The sequence below is a fragment of the Schistocerca gregaria genome, chromosome 3, assembly GCF_023897955.1.
Source record: "Schistocerca gregaria isolate iqSchGreg1 chromosome 3, iqSchGreg1.2, whole genome shotgun sequence".
Classification (NCBI taxonomy): Eukaryota; Metazoa; Arthropoda; class Insecta; order Orthoptera; family Acrididae; genus Schistocerca; species Schistocerca gregaria.
Genome location: NC_064922.1, coordinates 370,134,459 through 370,140,674, shown reverse-complemented (window position 1 = coordinate 370,140,674; position 6,216 = coordinate 370,134,459).

Sequence of the window (6,216 nt, the reverse complement as noted above, 5' to 3'; positions counted from 1 at the left end):
AGTATACATCCTTAACACTTCTAATGATGCAGTATTATTTTTCTTCGGACTACAGAAACACACTGATGAGACAAAACATTATGACCACTGTCCAGAACGAAAATCTTGGAAGAGGCGAAGCTAGTAGTCTGTTCGCGTGATATTGTCTTGAGCATCTATGGGAAGTAATTGAAGGACGGTGAAAGCCCAAGTAGGCGATGAGGTGTCGCACATCCACGTCTCGTCACAGAACATAGAGTAGGGGCTTGCCTCTTTGTAAATCACAAACGACATCGTCAATAATTACGGTTATAGTGTGCACTGGATCATAGAGACTGGACCCTGGATCAATGGAAACGTGTCACCTGGACAGCTGAGTCACATTTCTTGTTACACCATATCGGGAACACCGTCATTCAGGCGAGCGGCTGCTCGAAGCATGCACCGCGCCACAGATGCAGCCAGTGGTGGCAACTACAAGCTGTGGAGGATATTCACCTGGCCTCCTGTGGGTCTTGCGGTAGAAGCAGAAGGCTCCAGCTGTGAACTATGAACCACCTGTATCCCTTTATACTTGACCAGCTTAGCGTTCAATGCTACGCTTGCGTAGTCTGTATGGTGTGCACAGATATTTTTGTTTTTGTTTTTCTTTAAGCGAATTTTTATGTTGTTCACAAATTCTAACACCACCTAAACTTTTCACGCTAATTAAGGACATAGAATAATAATCTTTTCCGAATGTACTTCCGACCAAAGGTTTTTATCGTGCCTCTTGCGTTCTTGTGGTGATATTTCCATGGAAACTTTCATCCTCTAATTCTGGCGGCAGGAAAGGCATCCGGCCACCCTCTACAACTAACACTGCCAAAACAATAGTAACAAGGCCGACCCCGCAGTGCCGCGGGAATAAGGCCTCAAGAAAATGATGATGATATCATACTCTAAGAGATATTGCTTTATGTCTAACCGAGGAGTCGTATGTCAGTTTTCATAGGTTTTAGTTTAAAATTTTTCTAATATAACGAAATATTTTCTTAAAAATTTTCATCCTCTGTTTCACCGCCTTAGGTGTTATAAGGTAAGATTTACCTTTAAAATGGTTCCACAACAAAACTGTGTCTAGAGTCTTGCTTATCTTCAATAGTGACCATGTACTGTGGTACAAGCTCATCAGTAAAAGTCCTCTGGTAGACAGCATCGGTAATCTTGCTATTACAAAGTTTAGTCTCACTATAGTCCATAATCTGGACGCTATGTACTGTCGTAACCTGTGATGTGAACTGAGCCCGCACTGCGAATGTATTGACAGACGCCAAATTCGATGAGGGAGTCAGTGAGGCCCTCTAGTCAACGGCGGCGGCCTAAATACTTGCTGTCGAGAGAGTGTTGGCATCATATTGCTTGTCAGTGTGTCTTTGGCCTCTCTCCTGACAGGTGCCCTTGATCCAGTGCCTACTATCGATCTTCACACTACATCTTTGCCGACCATGTGCTGGCGACAGCTTACAGCAGCGCACTGTTCGTAAAAAAAATCATCCCCTATTAAAAAAAAAACACTGAAACACGCTTTATTAATTTGTAGCTGGGAAGTCAAATACAAATTTCCATCGATGTAGCTTTAAAAATGCCTGAATAGTTCTTTAATAATGATTTATTTTTCCAAACGGTTTTTCATTCACCATTTCACCCCCCTAGGGGTTAAATGTCCAAAGATGCTGAAACATGTATTTCTTTATTTCTGACCGAGAAACCAAATACCAATTTTGGTAGGTCTATCTTCAAAATTGTCTACTGGTGACATACTTTCAAAAAACCTTTTATCCCATATTTCAAGTTTTTAGGGGTGCCATTTCAAAAAATCCCTTCTAAAACGACCCCTGCGGTATAAGGTCAGCACCCCATCCCAATCAATTTCAAGTTTCAGTCCTTAGCATCTTGGCCTGGGCGATGATGAGTCAGTCAGACAGGACATTACACTTTATGTACAGGTGTCTAAAATTAAAGCAACAAACGGAAATTTCGCAAGGTTGCGTTTATTTTGGCACAAAATAGTACAAACAGGTGATAGTGAAGTATAAACAATGTCAAGGATGCAGAATGTAATCAACTGCAAAATGCAAAACGGTAGACAAATATTTTCTGTTTTTTTTTTCCCCCAACTTAACCGATATGCACATACGTTCTGACAACTGGTTAATGTGCTCAGTATGGGGTATGACAACCTATGGCACCAATACAAGCCTGACAACGACAGGACATACTGTGAACAATGTCGCCAATCTCAGTTGAGGCAGTAACAACCGTTCTTCCTACAGAGCTGCTCAAAAGTCTTGGAGGGTGGTTGGTGGATGCTGATGTGATTCAACCTCTTTTCCTAGTGCTCCACAGACATGATCTATTGCATTAAAATCGGGAGAATAATCAGGCCACACCATGAGTGCAATATCTTCCGTTTCCTAAAAGACATCAACCACCCATGCTCTATGAGGTCAAGCATGATCATCCATCAGTACAAAGTCTGCACCCAAAGTACCTCTCAACAATCGTGCATGAGATCCCAAGATCTCCTCACAGTACCTCACAGCCGTTAAATTTTGCTGATTCATCTGTACAATTTCTTGTAGATATGTTCGAGTGGTCAACATAATCCCTGGCCACACCATTAGGGGCGCCCTTAGATGTCGGTCTCTTTTCACAATGTTTGGGTCCTGAAATCGTGTTCCACGTGCCCTGCAGATGCGAATCCATCGAGAATCACTCTTCAGACCATATCAGGACTTATCTGTGAAAATAACATTGGCCCACTGTTCGACCGTCCAGGTGACATGTTGACGGCTCCACTCTAGATGTTCCCTTCTGTGAAGATAAGCCAGAGGTAAACAGACAGCAGGTCTCCAACTATAAGGGCCACTCTGCTGAAACCTTCTGTACACGGTTCGCCTTGATAGAACATGTCCAGGCGAAGCTATGAGGTCAGATGCCGTTTGCAGTGCAGTACTAACGTGGTGCCGTCATGCCATTACATCAAAATAACGATCCAATCTTTCTGATGTCACACACGGTCGGCCATGTCCTGGTCTCCAGGATACAGTTTCAGTCTCTATAAACTGTTGCCTCACCCGAGAAACAACAGAATGATTCACATTAGGCCATCGGGCCACATCAGTTTGCAACTCTCCTGGTTCCATTCTTCCTATGGTCCTCCACTGCAGAGAGTCGGTAGGTGTCTTCTCTGTGCTACATTGCACCGTCTGTGACTGTGTACACAGCGATTGTGGATGTGGGACTATCCTGCAAATCTACTCCACTTCATAGGTGTCTTGACACCATTGTTGGTGTGGTTGTCTTTTGATCGGAATGCCATCATCCGTGCGCATCACGATCGTAACGACATCTGTTGACAGTTTGTTTGATTACATTGTGAATTAGTCATAGGATAGGGAAATAACAGTTTGATGCTTTGGACACCAGTGTATATAAATTTCTTCTTCACCAATGATGACATCTTCCAGCAGGATAATTGTCCGTGTCACAAGGACAGAATCGTGCTATAGTGTTTTAAGGAGCATGACAGGGAAGCCATGCTCATGTCTTCGCCACCAAATCAGTCTGATCTGAACGCAATAATGGCATACAGGACGCTGTCTTTGTCTACAAACTACGTGACTTGTACGTGGTGTCACATACCTTCAGAAATCTACCAAGTACTTCTCTAATCCATACCATGCAGAATCGCTGCTGTATTGCTTTCCAAAGATGGACCAACGCACTATTAAGCAAGTGTCATAGTGTTTTGGCTCACTAGTGTTTGAATCTGTGTGTTCTACACATAACTTGCGAAGGCCAGATGTTGTCATCAAAGGGAACGGTCCAGCACCAATCACAGCAGGTACATAACTTTGAAATCAAACACGCAGATGTCAAATATCTTAGTAGTTTCACTTTGGTGGAAGACTGGGTGACCAAGCAAGAAGGTACTCCTAGAGTTGCTTCCGCTGCTGCCAACTCTCAGAACGAGGAAGAAGCCAGAAGCGATTTTGAGTTGATGTGCAGCGTTGAGGTTCATGTCAATTAAAAGTAATTTTCAGGTAATTTCATTTTTTAGAATTTTTTGCTGCTGTCTTGAACATTCGTTTTTGTTCTCTTCTTACCGTTAAATAAGTCATTTTTTCAGGGTAAAATAACGCCATCTTCGTATTTTTATATTCTAGTTTTGTAGAAATTCATACTTCTCTTTAAAATAAAATGTATTCTGTTTACATTCAGAATAATTAAATTCAATCCTTCTGTCATTCCTAACTTATCACCGAATAGCGGCTTTTGCAACTGAATGTTTGCTTTGTAACTGGATCAATGCACTTACAAAACCTGCTAATTGCTATACTGGGTGCAAAAACGTCTAAGTCAATATGCCACTTAATGTGTAAAAGATAATCTGAGATTTCAACCATTAATACTGAGTAATTCATTATATTTTACTTATTTTTAAAACAGATACATAGTCTTCAATAGTTTGGGTGGGATGGGTTTTTCGCGATTATCTCAGTTTCGCTCTTCACACAACGGCTTTTACATCTGATGATGAATTTTCATGGACGTTAATAAACCTCCCTCCACCCATGTGTTCCACAGCTGCCCAGAGTTGTAGATGACATAGGGTGACAGTTCCCCTGATGCACTGACACACATCATAATGGAGCAACTAGATTTAGAAAAGATACGAATCAAAAAAATGGCTCTGAGCACTATGGGACTCAACATCTCAGGTCATAAGTCCCCTAGAACTTAGAACTACTTAAACCTAACTAACCTAAGGACATCACACACACCCATGCCCAAGGCAGGATTCGAACCTGCGACCGTAGCAGCCCCGCGGCTCCGGATTGCAGCGCCAGAACCGCACGGCCACTGCGGCCGGCACATACGAATCCTTTCTGGGTATTTTGCACCTCAGCAACAGATAACTCTGCTTTTACCAGGATCGTCTCTGAGATTTGTCTAATCTATGTTCCTTATGTGTGATGGTGTTAAATCTCTCGTTACATCGAACAGATTTTCAGTGCAACATGGTTTCATCAATAGCTGCCCTGCTGCATTTGACGTTGGTGGCAAATCTTTAAGTCAAGTTGAAGGAAATCTCTTGTCCAATCTTATCCTGGTATATTGTTGGAAAATGCTTTCACATTATGCCCCATTCGATCGAGATGAGATTTTACTATATAGTGCAGATCAGCAGAATTTACGGGGAAGTCATTATCATTCGCCATTTCTGTATACAGTGCAAACGCAGTCTCCTCATCTCCATTAAAAACAGGCTTCATTCTTGGGGTATTTTTGGTTAAGTTTGTTTAAAATTGTACGCCTTGGGATTTTGAAGTGATCTGCAGGCTTTCTGTGGCAACATGTACCATTCCTGATACTTTCCATTCATTGTTCCAACTGTTGAGGTGAATAATCGATGGATGTGTCGACGTGATCCTGGTTTTCTTTTATATTCACAAGCCATATCTATGAGAAATAATACAGAAAGATAACTAAGATGCACTTCGCGCAGAAATGAGTGGGGTTACTTTGCTCCATTTTATGAATGATGCAAAGTAGCCCCACAATTGCAGAAAATGTAAATTCATTTATTTTTGAGTATGAGAGAAACATACGCAACCGCATTATCAGGCAAAGTAAACCTTAATCCAGCATTAAATTATACAACAAATGGTTGTATACTTACCCTTTCAGTAATAAAATTCTGTTCAGTAGAGACAACTTTTGAAACGCAAATTTCACTTTAATATATAACACGTCATCTCAATGGCTTCCACTCAACAACTAAGCAGAAAATGGCGGACCCAGAAAGTACCGGAAGGAAGACTGTGATGCCATCTATGATCTAAAGCTGAAAGCTTTTGGTTGTGGTCGAAGATTTTCCCTCTAGAGGGCTCTGATACTTTTTTCATTTCTGGAGCAAAGTAACCCCCATAAGAGCAATGCAGACGCAATTTACGGTACGTTACTCAGGTACACACATTTTCAGTTACGTGCCAGCAACGATAAAAAGGTTAACTAGTTACAAAGCTGAGCTTAAGAAGAGTCTACAAGATTTGTTGATATCGAACTCCTACATCACTGAAAATTTCTTAGCGGAAGTGACTGATGTGTATATTTCATTAAGAACGTCAAATAATGTGCATACAGTAAACCCCCCTTTATCCGATCGCGTTTATCCGAAATCCGTTTTAT